At 48.6% G+C, this 11,336-nt stretch overlaps 1 protein-coding gene and 1 long non-coding RNA gene across 4 annotated transcripts in view; one reads left to right on the top strand and one right to left on the bottom strand.

Annotated features, from left to right (window-relative positions):
• Window positions 1–274: 274 nt before the first annotated feature.
• LOC137518739 (uncharacterized) lies at window positions 275–10,865 on the bottom strand. Of its 2 annotated transcripts, none has more exons than XR_011020883.1 (3): window positions 10,426–10,865; window positions 700–903; window positions 275–492 (listed from the first exon to the last, which is right to left on the bottom strand). It is a non-coding gene; the product is annotated as an uncharacterized lncRNA (long non-coding RNA). The 2 variants fall into 2 exon arrangements; XR_011020884.1 differs by lacking the exon at window positions 10,426–10,865 and adding an exon at window positions 2,616–2,857.
• Window positions 8,371–11,336, top strand: part of DEK (DEK proto-oncogene) — a 57,686-nt gene continuing 54,720 nt past the window's right edge. The window contains exon 1 of one of the 2 annotated variants that reach the window (XM_068236960.1): window positions 8,371–8,505. The gene's annotated coding sequence lies outside the window, so the exon portion shown is untranslated. Of the gene's footprint in view, window positions 8,506–10,512; window positions 10,822–11,336 lie in introns of those variants that run through there. The other variant, XM_068236961.1, reaches the window with a different exon arrangement.

Below are 11,336 nucleotides of genomic sequence, written 5' to 3'. Positions count from 1 at the left end.
ATGTGAGCTGGGTTGCACAGTGCCTTGTGGCTGCGAACCCAGCCATACCCTCTCGCTCCTGGCCACACGCCTTAACGCCCATGGCCCTGCACCTGCGCAGTACAGATTTGGCTCACACGGATGCACACACCTGCCCGCTCTGTGGCCCTATACAGTGCAGATCTGGCACACACGAATGCAGGTGGACATAGACGTTTTTATTAGATATGAATCAATCTTCATCTCAATGCTTCTAACATGCAAAGAAAGATGATATAACCAATATCATGCACCATTTACTTTTGAAGTCCATTGTAGTGTAATTTAAATAAACATAAATGCAAACTTGGTATGTGGGAAAATTAAGTACACTACATTTATCGTTAACTCAAATACCTAATATTAGAATAAGGTAAAGTTGATTACAACATTGTCAGTGGCAATCTTGGAGGAATCTGTCAGGTATTTAGTTCGTCTTGCTCCTTGTTGTTGAAGCATGTGGCATCATGGTGTCTAAACCAAAAAAAAAAAAATTAAAAAAAAGTCTCCGGCCTTCAGAAAGAAGGTTATAAAAGTCTCTGAACCTGGAAAGGAATTTAAAAAGATTGCCAAACAGTTGTAAATAAATAAACGCATTTACAAATAAATTGTACATAAATCATTCCACTATCTGCAACAACAGTTATGGGTGGAGAAGATTTCAAGCAAGTGCAAACTTACCCAGGACAGGTCATTCCAGCAAGTTGTGCCTAAGAGCAGAAAGCAAGCCCTTTAGGAGCCCCAAAATGTCATCTCTTGGCATGGATTATAATTAGCCAGTAGCCACCATCAGAAAGAAGTTATTTTTTACATGGGATTTTTTGCTGTCCAAAAAGAACATCAGGACATAACCAAATGTTTAGAAAAACGGATTTCCAGAGCAACCTGTAAAGACATAGCAAAGATAGAGCTATTTGGCCACAATAACATAGAACAGTTTTGGATGAAACCAAAGACAGCATTACACCAGGATCCACAACCACAGTTGCACATGGGTCATCACAACCGTGTCTGCTCACCAAGGAGTAATAGGCAGGCCAGGGGGCACCCATTGCCCAGCAACAGATGTAACAATGGCAAGAGGGCCTCTTCAGCTTGGAGGAGGGGCCAGCAAAGGGTACTGAGGTACCATTGTCACCAGCAGACAATTGTCATTAGTCTAAGTGTGCCTGGTGGCCAGGGAAGAAGCTCATCCTGAATAAGTAGGGACCAGTACTGAATACCATCCCAGGCCAAACCCCCATGAGGAGGGGCAGAACTGTTAGGAATAAAAAGAAGAGTGAGCAGGTAAATAACTTCTCTGTTATGCATTGGGGGGGGGGGGGGGGGTGTCAGGCAGAAGCCGCTGGGAAGGGCCCATGGGGGGGGGGTTAGAGGCAGGCCCCCATGCAGCTCCCCTAGCAGTTACACCACTAACATCTCAGTAAATGTTGCTTCATCTTCAAATTATGCAATCAGATAATATGACACATGCATACATACAGTATATAATGGAGCCTTCAAACATGCACACATATACAGTACATGAAGCTGCAGTGGTCATATACTGTGAATATATTAGGTGCATAGCCACTTTTTGGAGGATTACATAAACATAAAACAAGATTGCCCTGCTGTACACACAACAGACAATTTGCGGCCAATTTGACACAGTATTAATTATTATTATTAATTACATATAACTAGCTCAGTCAAGTGGGGGTTTTTTACACGTTTTAGTGATTCCTCTCACTTTATGGCTGGGTGTATAAGGCCTAAAGCAGCTCCTCCAACTACTTAAAGAACAGATGCAAGGAGAAAAAAAAAAAAAGATCTACTTACCCGGGGGGTTCCTCCAGTCCCTGGCAACCGACATGTCCCTCACCACAGCTCCAGTGCCCCCTTTGTTGCAGATGCGCCTGCATGCTGCTCGCGCTAACGAGGCCCGGAGCGTTCTGTGCAGGTGCAGATCTACTTTGCCTACGCTCCAGGCCACGTGAGCGTGCTCGCGCATGTCAAGAAGATGGCGACCTAGCAAGGTTAACTTACCTGGGACTTCTACCAGCCCCCTGCAGCCACCTTGTTCCCGCGCCATGACTGAGCGATCAACCTGTCCCCCGCAGCACCCCTCTTTCGGCCAGCTGACCTGATGGCCACTGAGGATGTGCGCCCACACGGGTCCTCGATCACGCTACCATTGCCGGGATAGTTCTGCACATGCGCAGTAGATATTTCCCCATACTACATATGTGCAGAGCCCATCCTTGGGAGCGTAATCAGAAGGCGCACGGACTGGGGCCACGCATACAAATGAAAGAGGAGCACTGCAAGGGACTGGAGGATCGTTCAGCGATGGCGCAGGCACAGGGAAGCTGCAGGGGGCTGGTAGAAGCCCCGTGTAAGTTAAACTCATTTGTTTGTTTTTTTCCGATTTAGGTTCACTTTAATATTGAGCCTTGGGTCAGCTTTTGAACTTTCCTCTTTCGCCCTCATCAAGAGAAGTTGTATCATCTGTATATCTGAAGAGAGGGATCAGGCCGAAGGGGGCTTGAGGAAGCTCCAGGTATGTATGATTTTTGTTGTTGTTGTTTCACGTCAGATACACTTTAAGAACTTACCATATTTTTGTTGTGATCCACAGTAGACAATTTTCTGTAACTCCCTCGCTTACTTTGTAATCCATCGAAGGTTGGCAATTTGACCTCTGTTTCCCCTGCCTCTTTGAAAACGGTAATAATTACCTGTGTTTAAACATAGGTAAATGCTAGGAACCCATTTGCGTAATACAGTGCAATTTTACATCGTGTGAAATCTCCTGTGCTTCCCTCAAGTGTGACCCCTGTCTAATGTCTGGCACACATCCAGAGGCGTCTGAGCCATCAGGCAGGTATAAATTCTTGCCTAGAGCAGCAGGAGGAGGGAAGGGCGCTGCTGCACTGAGTAGTGAGAGAAGAAATGCCTCAGCTCACTCAGGTATTAGTTTACACAGCAGCAGCTAACAGCAGCCTGACTCGACTGATAACTGATTCATTCATTTCCTTCAGCTCAATCATTCAAAGAACCACAGTAATGAATGAGTCAGTGAGAGAAGGCACTCATCCTAGTCAGGGATCAGAGTACAGCATCAGCTCCTGAGTCCTGAGATTCATTCAGTCCCTCTCTGCTACTGGTAACTGCGTGGATGTAGAGACTGTGTAGCAGCCAGGCATGGACTGCCCCCCAGGCTGCCTTTTATTCAGTGATTTAGGGTTGGTCCTGTGTCTGCTGTATTCAGGTTTGTTGTTGTAAGGCAATGTGAAACACTAGGCTAGCTGATAAAAGTGCAATTAGAGGGCAGGCAAGCTGGTAAATATACACAGCATGATGCAGAGGAGGGTCCGTGGGAAAAAATCTGTCTGGTCTCTCCCCATTGTTAAAATGACTGCATGTGCAGATAAGGTGTTAAGCAGGTTGAAAAGTTTTGACAGTCCCTTGACTCCAGGAGGGCTGCGTTCTGACTTGTGTGAGAGACTGGCAGGGACAGCAGCCCTATTACCAGCAACTAGCCTCTGTGTAATGTGGGACTGCAATACAGATGAGCTCTCTGCTTCATCTCATCCTATTCTCAGTCTCACTCCACTCCTCCTATCTCTGGGCTAGTGCACGACAAAATCGCAATAGCAATCGCTAGCAATTCGCGAATGCGACTTTGTGAAGCGATTTTTGAAAGAATCGCTCCAATAAATGCTACCTGCAGCATTTTTGCGATTTAAAAAAAAATCACAACACTGCTGTGGGAGCACCCTCATAGGGTAACATTAGACCAGCGCTTTTCAAATCGCTGTAATTTGAAAAGCGCTATGAAGCACTCTTGGTGTGCACCAGCCTCCTTCATTCACCTTTGTTTCCCTCTTTCCCTAGTGCTGGGTGTCTGTGTCTTCTTGTCATACAGGAAAGCTAAATAAAAGTGCAATCCTGGTGAGGCAAATATCTTCTTCCCTCTCTTTCAGCTTTTCTCTCCTCATTATTTCTCTGCATAAGGGATCAGACACACTATAAGGTAGTGAAAACCGGGATTAGTAGAGATGGTGGTGAAGGGGGGGACATAGGTAGGTGTATGTGGGGGGGGGGGGCGTGGGGGGATTGGCCCTGAGGGAATTACAGTGGCCATACTTCTGTTGACTTGACAGCCGATCGACCAACCGTTTTGACATTGGCAAATCAGATAAAAAATTTTGGGTGGAAATTGGTTGAATCAGTCTTAGGCTCAACACACACCATACAATCTTGGTTGTTCAATCTTACCACTTTCATGTAGTATAAGAGCTTATCCAATCAATCATTCAAGGTATTTTCAATCTGGTGGCCCTTTTACTACATAGATTTGGTAAATCTGTACAACCAAGATTGTATGGTGTGTGTTGAGCTTCAGATGTTGGGAAATCTTGGGCCAATGTGGTTGTCAGGTGCGATAATCATGGCGTGCGCTAACCACGAATTATAGACAAGACGGAAACTCCGGCCGTTGTCCCTCAAAATGTATTGTTCCCCCTGATGCCTGTACTTTACCTGTCACACTGTTCACAGAGTGTCCTTGCTGTATTTCCGCATTGGCACTCCACGTGATTACTGGCATATACGGCGTGGGGTGAATGTGTGACATAATTTGGGCAGAGGCTGCCATGATAAAGGGCCTCTAGTCTGTGTTTCCCCCCAGGCCAGAAGGTCCCAGTCCTCCCCTGTTAGCAGCATAGTGTGTGTGTGTGTGTGTGTGTGTGTGTGTGTGTGTGTGTGTGTGTGTGTGTGTGTGTGTGTGTGTGTGTGTGTGTGTGTGTGTGTGTGTGTGTGTGTGTGTGTGTGTGTGTGTGTGTGTGTGTGTGTGTGTGTGTGTGTGTGTGTGTGTGTCTACTGTGTGCTGTGTATAGTGTGCTCTGCGCGTGTGTGTGTGTGTACTGTGTGTGTGTAGTGTGCATGTCTATAGTGTGTGTGTGTGTGTACTGTGTGTGTCTATAGTGTGTGTGTGTGTACTGTGTGTGTATAGTGTGCATGTCTATAGTGTGTGTGTGTGTGTGTGTGTGTGTGTGTGTGTGTGTGTGTGTACTGTGTGTGTATAGTGTGCATGTCTATAGTGTGTGTGTGTGTGTGTGTGTGTGTGTGTGTGTGTGTGTGTGTGTGTGTGTGTGTGTGTGTGTGTGTGTACTGTGTGCATGTGTGTGTGTGTACTGTGTGCACTGTGTGCGTGTGTGTATAGTGTATATAGTGTGTGTGTGTGTATATAGTGTATAGTGTGTGTATAGTGTATAGTGTGTGTATAGTGTGTAGTGTAGTGTGTGTGTGTATTTTATGGTGAAACGCTCTGCTGCATTACAACTATTTTCTGAACCCATGCCGCAATAAGTGTATTTTCTGTTGAAACGCTGCTGCATTATGATTTTCGGGGGTCTTGGGGGTGGGGTCCACCACGAGGGATGGGGGGGGGTATGGGGCTGGGGGCAATATCACGGGGGGCACAGGATTTCTTGCCTGGAGTGACAAAATGGCGCGCGAGAGAGAGAGAGAGAGAGAGAGAGAGAGAGAGAGAGAGAGAGAGAGAGAGAGAGAGAGAGAGAGAGTGTGTGTGCAGGGGTGAGCCTGGGGTGCCTGGCACCTGGGTGCAAGATTTTCTCTGGCGCCTATGGGAGTGGTTAAATTAACCGCGCCCAACCACATAACCACACTCATGTTCTGCCTAATCACACCCACACCTTCCACCTCTTTACGCATGCATGCGATACCCCATTCCTACCCCTCTTCCATGGGCTTGCTCCTGGCTGGCTTTGGCTTCCTGCGAGTCTACTAGTCTCTGGACTGACTCAGGCTGAGAGGCTCTGCGAGTGTGATGCAGTCACACACTGCGTACTTATGGCTGCCTGCAGCCACCCTACTCTCGCTCGCTGATGTTGGCTCCTCCCCCCTGCCAAGCCCAAGGTGGGCTGCCTGTATCTTTCCCGTTGCGCCACGCAGCCTGCCAGTGTTGCCAACCTTTCACGTTATTTTTTACTGACAAATACCTAAAAATTTACTGACAAAAGATTATTTTTACTGACAAAACTTCCCCACTAAATGCACATAACAAGAGACAGCTTTTCCCCATGTAAATGCACATAACAAGAGACAGCTTTTCCCCATGTAAATGCACATAACAAGAGACAGCTTTTCCCCATGTAAATGCACATAACAAGAGACCGCTTTTCACCAGTAAATGCACATAACAAGAGACCACTTTTCACCAGTAAATGCACATAACAAGAGACCACTTTTCACCAGTAAATGCACATAACAAGAGACCGCTTTTCACCAGTAAATGCACATAACAAGAGACCGCTTTTCACCAGTAAATGCACATAACAAGAGACCGCTTTTCACCAGTAAATGCACATAACAAGAGACCGCTTTTCACCAGTAAATGCACATAACAAGAGACAGCTTTTCACCAGCAAATGCACATAACAAGAGACTGCTTTTCACCAGCAAATGCACATAACAAGAGACTGCTTTTCACCAGCAAATGCACATAATAAGAGACAGATTTTCACCAGTAAATGCACATAATGACAAACAGCCAGTGTCCCCAGAATATATAGCCAGGGATATATGTGCCCAGTATATGTAGGCAAGGGTATATGGTCCCAGCATATGAAGGCAGGGGTATATGTGCCCAGCATATGAAGGCAGGGGTATATGTGCCCAGCATATGTAGCCAGGGGGTATATGTGCCCAGTCTATGTAGCCAGGGGGTATATGTGCCCAGTCTATGTAGCCAGGGGGTATATGTGCCCAGTCTATGTAGCCAGGGGGTATATGTGCCCAGTCTATGTAGCCAGGGGGTATATGTGCCCAGTCTATGTAGCCAGGGGGTATATGTGCCCAGTCTATGTAGCCAGGGGGTATATGTGCCCAGTCTATGTAGCCAGGGGGTATATGTGCCCAGTCTATGTAGCCAGGGGGGTATATGTGCCCAGTCTATGTAGCCAGGGGGTATATGGGCCCAGTCTATGTAGCCAGGGGGTATATGGGCCCAGTCTATGTAGCCAGGGGGTATATGGGCCCAGTCTATGTAGCCAGGGGGTATATGTGCCCAGTCTATGTAGCCAGGGGGTATATGTGCCCAGTCTATGTAGCCAGGGGGTATATGTGCCCAGTCTATGTAGCCAGGGGGTATATGAGCCCAGTCTATGTAGCCAGGGGGTATATGAGCCCAGTCTATGTAGCCAGGGGGTATATGTGCCCAGTCTATGTAGCCAGGGGGTATATGTGCCCAGTCTATGTAGCCAGGGGGTATATGTGCCCAGTCTATGTAGCCAGGGGTATATGTGCCCAGTCTATGTAGCCAGGGGGTATATGTGCCCAGTCTATGTAGCCAGGGGGTATATGTGCCCAGTCTATGTAGCCAGGGGGTATAGGGTCCCTGTTTAGGTAGTTACTGACAGGAGCGTCCCCCCTCCCCTCCTCTCTCCTCTAGCCGCTGCCGCCGCTCCCCCCTCACCTTGCAGCAGCTTCAGACCTCAATCAGCGGGCGACGCGACCAGTAAGAGGGCGCCGGACGCACCAGCTCTATATGCGGAAGTGATGTCACTTCCGCATATCAGTGCGGAGTGCTAGGTCCTAGCGCCCGCCCGCCTGATCGAGGTCTGACGCGGCGGCGCCAGCGGCTAGAGGGAGGGAGCTTCGGGCACAGGGGGAGAGCGGCGGCTGAGCAGCGCCTCTCAGAGGCAGGCGCCTGGGTGCCTTGCACCCGCCTAGACTCGGCCGTGTGTGTGTGTGTATTTTATGGTGAAACGCTCTGCTGCATTACAACTATTTTCTGAACCCATGCCGCAATAAGTGTATTTTCTGGTGAAACGCTGCTGCATTATGATTTTCGGGGGTCTTGGGGGTGGGGTCCACCACGAGGGGTATGGGGCTGGGGGCAATATCACGGGGGGGGGGGCGCCACAGGATTTCTCGCCTGGAGTGACAAAATGGCTAGAGACGCCCCTGCACACATCATGCAATTTCCCGTCAGACAGACGGGTTAAATAGATTATTTCTGACAGGTCAGATCTGATTCTGTTTTTCCGAACGTTTTTCCAATCCCTTCTATACAAAATCATTCAGAAAAACGATTGGAGATCACATCAGACCTGTCGGAAATAATCCATTTGACCCATTTATCTGACGGGAAATTGCATAGTGTGTTAGAGGGCTTTTCTGGCTCCTTCAGACCCTTCAATTTTTTTTTTGTGGTTCTCACCATGAGCTGACTGGGTATTCTGGATTATCCCAGGAGAGCTAAAAATACAATTCAGAGGCAATACCAACAGCTGCCGCTAGGTGGGAGCAACTCGCTGCCTCCCTCACAGTCAGAGATACCGAAGCTGATTCACACAGAAAGTTGAAACACGTGGAGAAGAGCCACCATGGCAGAAAGCTGCACGTTGCTGGGAAGAAGCTGGGATTGGGAAAGCAGCTGAGAGACAATAGAGCGGCGTTGTAGCGCCCCAGAGCCAGGTGAGTGCAGGACACTGACAGTGTGCAGGCAGAAAAGGGGTGGTAGGGGATTAATGACAGCATAGTTTTGCACTGCACAGAGATCGGACTGGACGGAACATGTAGGTCAATCAGACGCGGCAGGGTTGTTTCTGTATCAAAAACTAATACCTCCCCTGGGCGCAGGGGTGTAGCAATAGGGGTTGCAGAGGTTGCGACCGCATGGGGCCCTTGGGCCAGAGGGGCTCCGATGGGCCCTCCCTCAACTACATTATTAGCTCTATATTGGTCCTGTGCTCATAATAATCACTTCAATAGATACTTTAAATAGTGGTAATCATTAAGCAACTGTTCCCCACCCCTTCTTGCAACTCTGACACTGTAGTTGCCATTGGCAGGTTTTGGTGCGCCTTATCAATAGTTATGTATAGAGTGCTTGGGGGGGGGCCCCATTGTAAAGATTGCATCGGGGCCCACAGCTCCTTTGCTACAACACTGCCTGGGGGGTACTTACCTTGGGAGGTGGAAGCCTCAGGGTCCTAATGAGGCTTCCCTGTCCCCTGCAGCTGCAGTCAATGAATCCACCCCCAACAAGCCTGAGAAGGAATGATTTATTTTTCTCTCTGGGATCCAGCGCAGTAGCGGCTCTTCCTTCGGGCTAGGCAGAAATAGCCGAGCCTGACCGTATCCACTCTACTGCGCAGGTGCAAAAGGACTTGCGTCTGTGCAGTAGAGCGGAACAATCGCGTTTGGCTATTTCCACCTTACCTGAATGAAAAGCTGCTAGTACGTCTGCGCAGGATCCCGGAGAGATAATATTTACATCGCCACACTTCGGGGGTTTCGGGCACTTAACAGAGGGACACCGGAGGATGGGGGAAGCCTAATTAGGATCCAGAGGCTTCCCCCTCCTGAGGTAAGTATCCCCCAGAGGGGTATGTTTTTTATTACAGGACTTCTTTAATGTTGAATTTTGTTTGGCCGCACTACCATCCCACACTGTACAAGCGCCAGGTATGGCCCGCACCTGGGCAGCAACACGGACCTGCTTATGTGTGGCTTTTTTTCTGTGTGCACAAGTGGTTACTGTGCACATGCGAACTCTACTGGAGCCTGCACAGTGTGGTTGTGCTCGTATGCGGAGGGGAGCAGGGCTGCAAAGATGAAGAGGATCACAAACTGCTGACAGACTAGGACAAAGGTTTGCTTTAAAGGGACACTGGTCGATTTGCCATCAGACCGACCAACAGATAGATCCCTCTCTGATCAGAGAGAGATCGTATGGCTGCCTTTACTGCTAACAGATTGTGAATCGATTTCAGCATGAAACCTATCACAATCTGTGGTGGTGGTGCTACCGCAGACGTCATCGGAGCCAGACTACACAGAAGTGCACCCTGTACGTATCTCTCCAGTGGCTGCTGGAGAGATACGCAAAAACCCGCACTTCTACGCTAGACTGGCTCCGAATAACGGCAGAGCGGGAAGCCGGTTCTCGTAGTTGCGGGCAGTGGTGGATGGCGGCGTGGGAGAGATCCGTGCGTATGGGGCTGGAGGAAGCCCCAGGTATGTATAAAAGCTTTTCTTTAGCTCATCTCTGGTTCTCTTTAAGGCCAACAATCGGTGCTGCTGCAAACATGCCAACAGACTGATTTCAGGCCAAAATAGGTGAAATTGATTAGACATGGTCCATTGGGTACGCGTATGCAAGAGGCACATAAAACGTTTGTGGCGGGGCAGCGTCACAAAGCAGTTTCCTGAAAACTGTCATGCTGACATCAATAAGCCTGTGGTGTATGGGCGGTCAGCTGATCAGAGAGATATGTCTCTTGAATTTGCCGTGCATCACCAGATGTATGGGCACCTTTACAATTTCTGTGCTTCCCAGCTAGATATTAGAAAACTAGGCAGAATGCCACCATACTCCTCAGCTTAGCGTACACGCTGCGGGGAAAAAAACTCAGCTTCCTGTTCCGGGCCGGTGTAGTGACGCTAAGTGACGTATGTGCTGCTGCAGCCCTCTCCCGAGTCCGACAGCCTCCGCTGACGCTCCCTCCTGTTGTTGCCCTCTACAGCTCCTCCTGCTCTTGTGGTTGGTCGCTGGTTTCCCGCTTTGCACAGACACCGCCATTTTAAACGTACATAGAAATAAAACACCAGCGCGGCAGGGGACGGGCTGCTTTTTCTCCGCTTGTATTTTATGTGGTGTTTTTTAATCGGTGCGCCGTAGTGTTTGGTAGGTGTGTGTAATCTTCAGCTCGTGTCTTCCCGCCAAGTGTGGTGAGAGCTGCTCCGCCCATTTTCCCGCTGCGCCATCTCGGCCGTTGATCCAGCTCGGTGAGTGCTCTGCCTGTGGCTGTGCGGTGTAATGTGCCGCGCTGTGTGTGTGAGAGCGCTGCTGTGTGCTGCATGGTCCGCGTGTGCTCTGTGTCTGCGCCATGTGTCTCTGTGTAGCGCAGCCTGCCAGGCGCTCTCATGTATGCGATCTGCAGAAGATAAGGATTCTATTGCCAAGTCTGTGCTCTCTTCATTCATTGTGTATTCGAGACCTGTTGCCAGTTAATCGAATCGACGATCTGCTACTTTGGCCTTCTGCCATTGTGTAATGTTGGATCCACACCATACAATTTATTTGGCAGTTGTACCTGCCAGATCGATTATTTCCAGCATGTCCGATCTGAGAATCGATTGATTTTCTCAGTGATTTCTGTTATGCTAGGTACACACCATACAATTTTCTGTTAGATTTTGTCTTAGATTTACCTGCCAGATAGCTTTTTTCCATGTTGTAGGTAAATCTAACAGAAGAATCTAACAGAAAATTGTATGGTGTGTACCTAGCATAAGTTTCT

Source organism: Hyperolius riggenbachi, chromosome 5 (genome assembly GCF_040937935.1).
Source record: "Hyperolius riggenbachi isolate aHypRig1 chromosome 5, aHypRig1.pri, whole genome shotgun sequence".
Lineage (NCBI taxonomy): Eukaryota > Metazoa > Chordata > Amphibia > Anura > Hyperoliidae > Hyperolius > Hyperolius riggenbachi.
This window is presented reverse-complemented; position numbering and strand designations above follow the sequence as displayed.